Genomic DNA, 12,774 nt, shown 5'->3' with positions numbered 1-12,774 from the left:
GGTAAAGATTTTTTTCCCTATCTGTGGGTTGTTGTTTTGTCCTATTGAAAGTGAAAGACCCCCGAAGGGAGACCTTCACTCAAGTCCAGATCAAAGCGCACCCAAAGACACATGAGAGACCTTCTTGATGCAATAGCAGAGGCAGTTTAATAGCGAGGGCCCTCGTGTCGAAATGTATCTCACACAGGAGACAGAGGATTTGACCCAGAACCCAGGAAACTTGGGATATTTATGGGTAGAGGTTGGGGAAGGTGGGAAAATTTGGCGCAGCTACATATGATTGGATATTTCAAACATTAGCAATTTGCGTAAGCATTTTGAACTGGCAGGATGTTGAGTTGGCAGGATGACTAGTTATTTTTAACTAAGTGTCTGTACGTGTCCAGACATGTCCTTGCATGTCTTTGTGACCATGAAACCTCAGACCTCCCAGAAGGGAGGGAGAGGAAAAAACACCAGATGGCCCATTACTCACTTGGGCTTGTTTGGACTTGTCTGGGCATGTCCCTTTATTTTCAGTCATCCTATCCCTGGTGGGTCCTGGTGTTTTCATTATAGTTATTTTTATCATGTTATAGGTGGTCTTTTGCTGACCATGAATTTTTCAACGCTGCTTTTCAAATTTTGTTCTCACAAAAGTGTCCTTTTCCTTACAGAAGCTGTAGAGTGAAAAATTATAAAGGCCATTTTATGAAATATGTGTAGATTTCTTTGCCCTTAGACCTGGGCAGAAAAGTGCAGATTCTAGAACGAGGAACTGAAAATAAGATTTCAGGCCTTCACTTTCCCCGGGGCACATTCCGGGTAGAGGACACTGCCTCTGAATCAAGCCTCAAGCAGCAGGCCCACCTATGGGTGGGAGAGGCCCAAGGCAGGAAGACACATTCCTGACTACAGATAAAGATGCTGCCACCTAGGTGGGGCTATAGCCGGAAGATAGTTAATCTGAAATAGTTGGTAATGGCAGGATAGGACACAATGACATGATAAAAACCACATTTTTGAGAAGAATGAGTGTGTAGAGTGATTTTCATATGACTCTAGATCATTTGGGCTAGATTCCTCTGAAATGTTCCACTGTTCTTCGTTACCCCTCCCTCCCTTGGTCTTCCCAGTGCTATGTTCAAAATTTGTAAAACAACCAATCATGTGTAGCCATGCGAAAGTGCAACCAATCATATGTAACCACGCCAAATTTTCCCCGCTCTCTCCAACCCCTACCCATAAATATCCCAAGTTTCCTGGGTTCTGGGTCGGAACCTCTATCTCCTGCTTGAGATATGTTCCGGCCCGAGGGCCCTTGTCATTAAACCTCCTCTGCAATTGCATCAAGAAGGTCTCTCGTGTGTCCTTGGGTTCGTGCAGGTCCAGACTTGGGTGAAGGTCCCCTTTTGGGGGTTTTTCAAAGCATTTAAAGTTTATGAGGACCCATGTGTTGATTGTTGTTCTTAGAGCCTAAGCGCCTAAGCTGTTGGTGTTCTGTTCAGGAAATTTTCCCCTCTGTCCATGTGTTTGAGGCTCTTCCACACTATCTCTTCTATTAGATTCAGTGTATCTGGTTTTATGTGGAGGTCCTTGATCCAGTTGGACTTGAGTTTTGTACAAGGAGACAAAAATGGATTAATTTGCATTCTTCTACAAGCTGACCTCCAGTTGAATTAGCACCATTTGTTGAAAATGCTGTCTTTTTTCCATTAGATGGTTTTAGCTTCCTCCTCAAAGATCAAGTGACCATAGGTGTTTGGGTTCATTTCTGGGTCTTTAATTCTATTCCATTGATCTAACTGCCTGTCTCTGTACCAATACCATGCAGTTCTTATCACTACTGCTCTGTAATACAGCTTGAGGTCAGGGATAGGAAATCCCCTAGAAGTTCTTTTATTGCTGAGAATAGTTTTTGCTATCCTGGGTTTTTTGTTATTCCAAATGAATTTGAGAATTGTTCTTTCTAACTCTATGAAGAATTGAGTTGGAATTTTAATGGAGGTTCCATTGGATCTGTAGAGTGCTTTCAGTAAGATGGCCATTTTTATTGTATTAATTCTGCCAATCCATGAGCATAGATCTTTCCATCTTCTGAAGTCTTCTTTGATTTCTTTCTCCAGGGTCTTGAAGTTCTTGTCATACAGATCTTTCATTTGGTTAGTTAGAGTCACACAAAGACATTTTATATTATTTGTGACTATTGTGAAGGTTGTTGTTTCCCTAATTTCTTTTTTCCTTTGAAAAAAGATGTTTATTAAATAATTTTAATTGTCGTAAAATCACTAAAATGGTTTTTTTAAACATTTTTATTTCTCTATCTTTTTTAATTATGAAATCATAATTTTTACTTTTTAACACAGGGGTTATAAACACAACAATGCAGGATGTGGAGAAGGGGATGACATAGGAGCATAGGTGTTCAGGGGTAGTACAGATATCTTTCAGAACAGGGTATCAGCTGGGTAAAGGTTCAGGGGTCAGGTCACTATGACTCTGCCTATGATTCACTTGTCCTTATCTAAGTTGGTACTATCTGCCAAGGCTGCCTATTTACAAGATCTATGACTATTCAGGCTGGTAAATTTCCACAAAAGCTGCCTGTTTACAATAGCTTATAGCCATCTGTTTCAGTGTTTTTCCATAGAGACCCAAGACTTTGTGTTAGCAGGCATGTAAGTCAGGCCTATTGCTGATTTTAGGCTTATGGCTGATTTTAGGCCTTCAGTATATAAGCAGGGTTGCCCCTGACATCTCCTCCCTTCTCCAAGTATCAAAGTACTGTGGCAATTCTAATCTTGCCAAGGCGGGGATAGAGGCCTGACCTCTAATAATTAAAGGGGACCTTGTAATGGCTCTGGTCCTCCTGTCATTGTCCAGTGAGGCATGAGGGCCATACCTATCCCAATGTCTTTTTCCTGGAGAGGGGATGCTTTTGACATCAGCCCCTATTAAAATGGGTTTTAAAAATTAAGGCTCTTCTCTTTCTATGGAATGCCAAACAATGTAAAAATAATATCAATCAACCCTTATGAATGCTTGTTCCTAAGTTAAATTTCATAAATTTCTAAATAGTTTGTAATTTAAGGCAAAAAGTTGGACTATAAATGGTAATTAGTACCCATCTGTACTGACAGACATTGACCAGATAGGTATACAACAATCTAGTTGAGTGGTTACACAAAAAACATCCCAGTTAAAGCATAAATTTTGACTTTAGCATTTTAATGTCATTACTTCTCCACACTGTCATGATTTCCCTAAAACTGAGATAGCCTGATACAGGAATGCTAACTTTGGGGCTCTATGTACCCAGAGGGACGACTGGCTTGGCTGGCAATTAGTCTGATTATATATTTTTAAAAATGCTTTAAGGTGAATTAACAGATGATTCAGAATTACATGGCATGCAGTATCCAAAATTATGGCTCTGATGCATTTAGACTTACATTAAGACGTGTCATTCACATTCATTGTACATCTTACCCCTCCCACAAGAAATAAAAATTACTACCTAGTCAAGTTCTAGATCTGGTGCAGCATTACGAATTAAAACTTACCACTTTACCAGGCCTTGCCCATGTGCAAATAAATACCTCCTGACAAGCAGTAACTATACAGTCTTCAAGAAAAACCAATACCGTCAGTCTTTCATGAGCTATCTTTTTACAGATCAGTGGCTCTAACAAGGGAACATCTTCCATCTGAGGACACAGGGATGTCCCCAGAGTTTTAGCGGGGTCCCTTTTGGCTTTAGTAACTAGGTTCAGTTTGTCACTGCTCTTGCTGAAAATGTGTCCCATACTATGATTTTGTTTATGGTCTTTCTCGTGGTGTCTCTCCTTCCGGTCATGTAGCGACAGAGTTGCAAACTTGCTGACCCCAGAGGCAATGGACCCGTCCATGACACTGCTTTTGCTACAGCATTGGAGACTGCTAAGTGTGGAAGGCTATTGGACCGTGCCAATGGCAGGGGCACAGAGTTCCCAGGTGTAGTGACACTGTTCCCATTGCTTCTGGCGAGTGGACTTGTGGCATTCATAACATTTGTATGTGTCCTTGCTATTGAGAGGGGCTGGTGAGGGAAAAGGATATCTTCTGTAAGGTCCCATAAACACAGCTGTGTATGCTGGCCCACTGAACCAAACTGATACGTAACACTTACAGGGTGGCTGTCTGTAGAGCTCCGTTTGGATAGCCTAGCCTGTATACTGTTCATTAGATCTCTGTCAAAATGAAGAAGGTCCTGGAAGTCCTCGTCACTGCCACTAAATTCCTTAGGGTCGCTTTCTTCTACGCTAGTAGTATAGGGATCAAATGCTACAACACTGACCCAGGATTTGTGCCCATGGCCTCTAGCTATTACTCGGCAGTCTAGAAAGGACCAGACTGTCACCAAGTCGTCCTCTCCACCTGTCACAATGTACTTGCCATCTGGGCTCCAGCACACACAAAGCAAGCCCCCAAAGTAGCTTTTCATTGTACCCTGCAGCTCCACTGATTCAAAGTTGAACACACACAGAAACCTGTCCTGGCTCACAGATGCTAAGAACTTGCCATCTGGGGGGAAAGCAAACTCTTTGAGGGTCCCCTCGTCCACCGTCCACTTAAGGAGAGGGTTTGTCGTGGATTTGCTCTTGCAAGTGTGCACAGCAAAGCTCTCCCCCTGCTTCAGGAGCTGTTAGTGGGGGGCTCTGGTACCACAGGTGTGCTCCACATTATACAAGTACATGCTCCCACTCGAGTGGACTACTAGGAAAACCCACCAGGAACCCATTTGACACAGGTTACACGTGACTTGTCTATTAGTCTTTCCTCATTAAATAGCTTGCTGGTTTCTTTCTTGATTGGGTCTGTAAGCTGGACTTGGCCTGCGGAAAAGCCCACTAGGAGAGAGACGCTCTCTGCTGTGGCTGTTAGATGGTTGAAGTCATGACAAGGGGCTGTGTTCCTTTGTATATCCTTTTATCTATTGGTTTACTCAAGTCAGCAGCCTTGTAGGTATAGAAGTAGAGTTCCTGGCCCACATTGAAGCAGAGGCGATCGCTGTTGTCAGACTGGTTGTTGAGGTTTACGAAAGAGATGCAGACAGGATTGGATCCCTGCGAGTTGAAGGGCACCTGCTTGGCCCAGCTGTACTCCGAGTGCGGCAGCAGCTTGTACAGACTTTCCTGGGTGGTGAATTGGGTCTTAATCTCATTCATCTCCTTCCCTCCTCCTTCCGTCGCCATCTTGGAAAGCAGCATTCATCCTGCCCTCATTTCTCTAATTTCTTTCTCAGTCCATTTATCCTTTGAGTAGAGGAAAGCTACTGATTGGTTAGAGTTAATTTTATAACCAGCCACTTCGCTAAAGTTGTTTATCAGCTGTAGGAACTCTCTGGTAAAATTTTTGGGGTTGCTTATGTATACTATCATGTCATCTACAAATAGTGATATCTAGACTTCTTCCTTCCCAATTTTTATCCCTTTCATCTCATGTTGTTGTCTAATTGCTCTGGCTAGAACTTTGAGTACTATATTGAATAAGTAGGGTGAGAGAGGGCAGCCTTGTCTTATCCCTGATTTTAATGGGATTGCTTCAAGTTGCTCTCCATTTAGTTTGATGTTAGCTATTGGTTTGTTGTATATTACTTTTATTATATTTAGGTATGGACCTTAAATTCTTGACCTCTCCAATACTTTTTAACATAAATGGGTGTTGTATTTTGTTTAATGTATTTTCAGCATCTAATGAGATGATCATGTGTTTTTATCTTTTAGTTTGTTTATATACTGGATTTCATTGATGGATTTCTATATATTGAACCATCCCTACATCCCTGGGATAAAGCCTACTTGATCATGATGGTTGATTTTTTTGAAGTGTTCTTGGATTCAGTTTGCAAGAATTTTATTATTTTTGCCATGATATTCATAAGGGAAATTGGTATGTTTTCTTTTTTTGTTGTGGTTTAGGTATTAGTATAACTGTGGCTTCATAGAAAGAATTGGGTAGTGTTCCTTTTGTTTCTACTTTGTGGAATAGTTTGAGAAGTATTGGAATTAGGTCTTCTTTGAAGTTCTGATAGAATTCTGCACTAAAACCATCTGGCCCTGGGCTTCTTTTGGTTGGGAGACTTCTAATGACTGGTTGTAGTTCCTTAGGGGTTATGGGACTATCTAAATGGTTTATGTAATCCTGATTTAACTTTGGTACCTTGTATCTGTCTAGAAAATCATTTCTTTCATCTAGATTTTCTAGTTTTGTTGAATATAGACCTTTGTAGTAGGATCTGACTATTTTTTCCTCAGTTTTAGTTGTTATTTCTCCAATTTCATTGCTAATTTTGTTAATTTGGATACTGCCTCTGTGCCCTCTAGTAAGTTTGGCTAAGGGTTCAGCTATCTTATTGATTTTTCTCAAAGAACCAGTTTTTGGTTTTGTTGATTCTTTGTATAGTTCTCTTTGTTTCTACTTGGTTTATTTCAGCACTGAGTTTGATTATTTTCTGCCATCTACTCCTCTTGAGTATATTTGCTTCTTTTTGTTCTAGAGCTTTCAGATGTGGTGTTAAGCTGCTAGTGTATGCTCTCTCTAGTTTCTTTATGGATGCACTCAGAGCTATGAGTTTTCTTCTTAGCACTGCTTTCATTGTGTCCCATAGTTTTGTTATGTTGTGTCATCATTTTTTTAATTCTAAAAATGACTGTAAGTTCTTTTGCTATTTCTTTTTTTATTGGATATTTTATTTATTTACGTTTCAGATGCCATCCCCTTTCCCCATTTCCCCTCCCTAGAAATCCTTTATCCCATCCCCCCCCCTCCTTTTTGATTTTATATCATTTAAATTATATACAAGTATTAAGGTCAGTTCTAGGTTGAGGAACTAGGAGTGCAATAGATGCAAATACTCAAGGAACAGCCAAGGCAATAAACAAAGTTCCCTGAACACTCCCATGATCACTGTTTCTAAGGGCTTATCAGGATGACCAAAATATCTGAGCCAACTTCCCTGTCCTAGCCCAAAGTCATTTTCATGTCTGAAGCCTACTTCCTTATTCTAGCCCAAGATTTAGATTCCTGCTTGAAATTACTTCTTTGTTCTAGCCTAATGTCAGATTCCTGTCTGAAGCCCTCTTCCTTGTCCTTGGCCCATGTCAGATTCTTGCCAAACAGCCGAAAAGCTCTCTGCCTCTGCCTCTTTTTTATTTCACAAACAAGACTGAGCTTGTCTTAGCTCTTTCTGTCAAGAATACCTTCCTTACCCATCGTGGAATATACATTATCAAAAGCAATGCACTTCTGTTGTAGGTTGGTAAGGCTCTGTGCAGAATCTTACCCATCCTTTGTTTGTCAGCCTATTAACTTAATAACTCTGTCTGGGGGTCCATTTTGAGGTTTAAGCCATGTACTTGGCTGCCAACATGTTGATGTTGTTAAAGACAAGCTTTAACATGATGGGCAGGAATAAAAGTATTCCCAGGACAAAAAGGGCTAGCATGATCAAGTGATATATGCCATTCTTGAAGCTTGATCAAAATAGAAATACTGACCTCAGGCAATGGGTAATTTTATCAGCAGTATCTTCGGCTTCAAAGCTCAGCAGAGCAGCATTCTTTAAATTTATAATCTCTCTATGCAAAGTTAAAACATCAGAGAGGCGTTAGACTTATGCCAAATACACAGCAAGTGTCTTTAAACTTCTTCCTAATTGTAATGACTACCACTGTAAATTTTAGAACTGAGTCCAGTAGTATTTGGTATGACACTCAAGATGGCTCCTTACTCTTGAACTCTGAAACTCCTTCCAATAATTTGAATAGGATAAAGTGCATCAATTCGTTGTTCCAAATGCCTATCTAAATCATCTTGTATATTCAACACATTAGTAACATTTTTGCTAAAAGATTAATGGAAGTATCTGTCCTAACTTCTTGTGTCAAAGCAACTGCAGAAGCAATGGTGTTAGCAATTAATGTAATTAAAGCTGTTATACCAGCAATAATCAAGCCCACTACCCTCTTGCTTCTGCTTAAAGCCTGATCCACTTCTTTCAGTACTTGCAGGCCTTTTTTCAGAAAACCAAGTTTCGGTGATACTCAGAGCAATAAAACAAAAGCTGGTTGATAGAACTCCATAACTGACATGCCGGGTTTCAATACACTAACCCAATTAGAAACTGTGCAATCAATGCAACTTAAATTAAGTACTGTAGAAGAAACAAAAGTAATTTTAACTTGACAATCAAAAGAGCCTCAACACATGTACTAACACTTGTTTGAAATTCAGATCCTGTCCCAACTTTATCTCTTGCTAACATAACATCATAGAGAACTGCAACTAATTTTCACATATGTCTCTGAAAATGTCCAGAACCAGACTTCCAAATGAAGACTGGTATTTCCAATACTGGATTGATTTGTAGACCAGCCCATGATTGAGTCCAAATAACTGGTATTAAGACAAATACAAGAGTCATTATTACTTCTCTTTTTGATTCTCTGTTCCACAGGGTCTAAAAACGTGAGGCAAGGCAGCTTGTCCTATCAGGGGTATAAGTAAGCAGTGGTGGGTTGGGAACATATGTCCAATACAGCTTCCCAGTCACCATTCTCAGAGAGCTCAGGAAGCTCACAGGTCAGCATCGTTCTTTGTCCCAGAACTAGCATGTCTTACCCACCACTCTGGGAGCCACCATGCCCCTTTAGCATCCTGCAGAAAAAACACAAACATGCCCTCTTCGCCATGTTAAATACCTGATCAGAATCATGCCTTATGCCAGTAAGTGGATCCTTCCCTTTCACCTATACATAAATATGCCTAGTTGTGAGTGCTATAGACACTCAACACAAAGTTACTTGGCATTCAATTTAAAAAAAAAACATTTAAAATTAAAAGAGCATGATTTAAATAAATTTGTGGTGTATGGGGATATACCTGCCCCCTTTTTATTTTATGAAGATATTGTTTCAAAGTTCCATGGGCCCCTTCCACAATCTCTTGTCCTTGACAATTATAAGGAATCCCAGTAATATGGGTAATATTAAATTGCTGCCAAAAAGTCTCAAATGTTAGACTTTGATAGCCAGTTCCATTATCTGTTTTGTTTTTGTTTTGTTTTGTTTATTATTGGATACTTTATTTATCTGCATTTTAGATGTTATCCCCTTTTCCCATCCCCCCTCAGAAACCCCTGATTCTATCCTTAGGTTGGGGAAGTTTTCTTCTATGATTTTGTTGAAGACATTTTCAGGTCCTTTGAGCTATGAATCTTTGCTCTCCTCTATTCCTATCTTCTTAGGTTTGGTCTTTTCAGTGTGTCCGGGATTTCCTGGATGTTTTGGATTAGGAGTATTTTATGTTTTGTATTTTCTTTGACAGTTGTATCAATATTTTCTATGGTATCTTCTACACCTGAGATTCTCTCTTCTATCTCTTGTATTCTGTTGGTGATTCTTAACATCTGTAATTCCTGACCTCTGTCATAGTTTTTTCATTTCCAGTGTTTCCTCCATTTGTGTCTTCTTTATTGTTTCTACTTCCACTTTTAGGTCTTGGACTGATTTGTTCAATCCCTTTACCTGTTTGATTGTGTTTTCTTGTCTTTAAGGGATTTTTGTGTTTCCTCTTTAAGGGCTTCTACCTGTTTACCTGTGTTTTCCTGTATTTCTTTCAGTGAGGTATTTATATCCTCCTTAAAGGACTCTATTATCTTCATGAGATAGGATTTTAGTTCATCTTTCTGATTTTCAGGTGTGTTGGTGTATCCAAGTCTTGCTGTGGTGGGAGAACTGTGTTCTGATGTTAACGTATATTGGCTTCTGTTGCTTGCCCCTCACCATCTGGTTATCTCTGGAGTTATCTGGTTTAGCTGTCTCTGCCTGGAGTCTGCCTCCTGTATCCCTGGGCTGCTGCAGGTCTCCTAGGAGACCTGTGGTCCTGGCTATAGCAGATTTCCTGTGAGGCCTTTAGACTGTGGATCTTCAGAGAGGCAGAGAAGCTGCTGATCTGTTGGCCTGTGTGTAACAGATCTTCTTGGAGGTCTTCAGACTGTGGGGTCTTTAGAAGAGTAGACAAGCTAGTGATATACCCTGTTGGAAGGCACAGGCCTAAAGGGAAGTGGAATTCTGAGGCGGGAAGATTTTAGGGGGTTATGGGTCCCAAGTCTGCTGGGCTCCTCAGTGTTTAGGAGGGTTCCTTACCTATTGCCCTGCATGCAGCAGAACTCCTGGGAGGCCTTCAGACTGTGGGGTCTTTAGAGGAGAAGACAAGCTGGTATTCTGCCCTGGTGGAAGGTTTAGGCCCTTGTTTTTATTTTATGTGTGTGTTTTGCCTGCTTATATGTCTGTGCACCGTGTACATACAGTGGCATGCACATACAGAGGCCAGAAGAGGTTGTAAGATCCCTGGAACTGGAGTCACAGATGATTGTGAGCTGTCACATAGGTTCTGGTACTCCAATCCTGGTCCTCTGGAACAGTACTGAGATATATTAACTACTGAACTAACTATTCATCCCCTAACTAAATATTTTAATAGTAATATTCTGAAATATTTTATGGCATTTCTGCTATTTTATTATCTTCACTTTTAGTTCTTGAGGTACTCTAGAGGCTTGTCTTATTGCAAATCTTTTTGTGTTTCTTTGATATTTTGCACATTTGTTAAGATGGGTGTATCCTCCACTTTCATTTCTTTTCTCTTTTATTTTTATTGTTTTGCTTATGATACCCACCACTATTTAGCATTAGCATGGGGAAGCAGATAATATTATCACAATGATTTAACAACAATTTTAATATTTAAATGTAATAAAACATTTGTGTAGTTCACTTATATAACCAATGTGAATCAAAAGTAGAGAATCCAGGATACTTCTAAGATATATGTAGTTTCAAGACTTTTTAAAGTAAAGAGTCTTTGTAGTAAGAATTTTGTAAGTTTGTTTTCTTTTTAAAACATAGAACTATTATATGTGTTTGTTTTAATCCCAGGTGTGGGATACGGGGCTTCTTTGCCACAGGTGACTATGATTTGTTTCACGCTCTAACAGGGGCATGGTTTTGCCAGCTACAGATCATTTCTGTGTTTGTGTGATATCTGGCATTGTGGGAGCTTTTCAGACGGTATATAAATGCTAGTGCCCCAGAGAGGGGTTGTTGGTTGTCCAAGTGGATTGTTTGCAGCTTGTTAGTAGCTGTGGTCAAAGAAGAAACAAAAAAGAAGAAAGAAATTAGATCCGGGATCTCTCTCTCTCTCTCTCTCTCTCTCTCTCTCTCTCTCTCTCTCTCTCTCTCCACTCTCTCTGCTCTCTCCTTTCTCTCTTATCTACTGACAGGATATGAAACTGGGGTCTGGGGTGGGATAAAGGGTGGGAAAAAGAACCTACAAAGTAGTAAAAGACCAGCTATAGATCCTAATAATTAAATAAAAAGAAGAGAGAATGAGTAAAGGGAAAATGAGGTGATACAGTAAGAATGAGAGGGAAAGCATATGTTAGAGGTATGAGAGGAAATAGAGAAAATGCTATAGAATAGGTGCTGAAAAATAAATCTTAAAAGCCCACTCAGTCAAGTTAAAAGCTAAAACACAATCATTAATTAAAATGTAAAACTGAAAATTAAGAAAAACAAAAATATGAAATAAAATAATATGTCATCAGTTAATATTTTTTCTTTGGTGAAACTTGACTCTGCCTCCTGAGTGCTGAGATTAAAGGCAAGTGCCACCATGCCCAGCCTTGAGATAAGAAAGCAACCACAAGTGGGGGGAGGGAGGAACCTGGGAAAGAAAGGGAATGGGGGGCCAGAGAGAGGAATATGATTTTGTATTGGGTTGGGGGAACAGGACTAAAATACCTGAGGAGCAGCAGAAAGATGCAACCTCGGGAGGTAAGAGGTGGGGTGGGGGGACCCTACAGAATGTACCAGAGAGCTGGGAGGTGAGAGACTCTCAGGACTCAAAAGGAGGGACCTTAGATGAAATGCCCTACAGTGGAGAGAGGGAACTTGTAGAGCCCACCTCCAGCAGAAAGACAGGGCATCAAGTGAAGGGATGGTGTTGCCATCCCACAGTCAAACCTCTGACCCATAATTGTTCCTGCCTGAAAGAACTACAGGGATGGAAATGGAGAGGAACCTGAGGAAAAGAAGGTCCAGTGGAAAGTGGAATCCAACTCAAGGGGAGGCCCTAAGACCTGACACTATTACTGAGGTTATGGAGAGTTCACAAAAAGGGACCTATTATGACTGCCCCCCGAAAGACCCAACAAGCAGCTGAAAGAGTCAGATGAAGATATTTGCACCCAACCAATGGATAGAAGCTGCTGACCCCTGTGGTTGAATTAGGGGAAAGCTCGAAGAAGCTGAGGAGAAAGGCAACTCTGTAGGAGGACCACCTGTCTCAATTAACCTGGACCCCTGAGATCTCTCAAACACTGGACCACCAATCAGGCAACATACACCAGCTGATATGAGGCCCATATCACATATATATCAGAGGACTGCTGGGTCTGGGTTTAGTCAGAGAAGATGCACCTAACACTCAAGAGACTGGAGACCCCAGGGAGTTTAGAGGTCTGGTGGGGTGGGGGTAGGGGGTAGGGACATCCTTGTGGAGACAGGGGAGTGGGGAGGAGGTGTGGGATGTGGAAGAGTCAGAGGGTGGACCAGGAGGGGAATAAAATCTGGAGTTCAAAAAATAAATAAATAAATAAATAAATAAATAAATAAATAAATAAATAAATATTTTTAAAGAAAATTGTAGGACCAAGTATAAATACTAAAACCCAGAAAGGAACTACATTAAATT

The 12,774-nt window shown here is 40.5% G+C and overlaps 1 protein-coding gene and 1 pseudogene across 2 annotated transcripts in view; one reads left to right on the top strand and one right to left on the bottom strand.

The window, feature by feature from the left end:
- Positions 1-12,774, top strand: part of Tmlhe (trimethyllysine hydroxylase, epsilon) — a 122,891-nt gene that overhangs the window by 57,609 nt on the left and 52,508 nt on the right. The gene's annotated exons all lie outside the window — the stretch shown is intronic.
- On the bottom strand, positions 2,311-5,301 carry LOC117695192 (WD repeat-containing protein 20 pseudogene; annotated as a pseudogene).

Source organism: Arvicanthis niloticus, chromosome X, assembly GCF_011762505.2.
Source record: "Arvicanthis niloticus isolate mArvNil1 chromosome X, mArvNil1.pat.X, whole genome shotgun sequence".
NCBI lineage: Eukaryota > Metazoa > Chordata > Mammalia > Rodentia > Muridae > Arvicanthis > Arvicanthis niloticus.
This window is presented reverse-complemented; position numbering and strand designations above follow the sequence as displayed.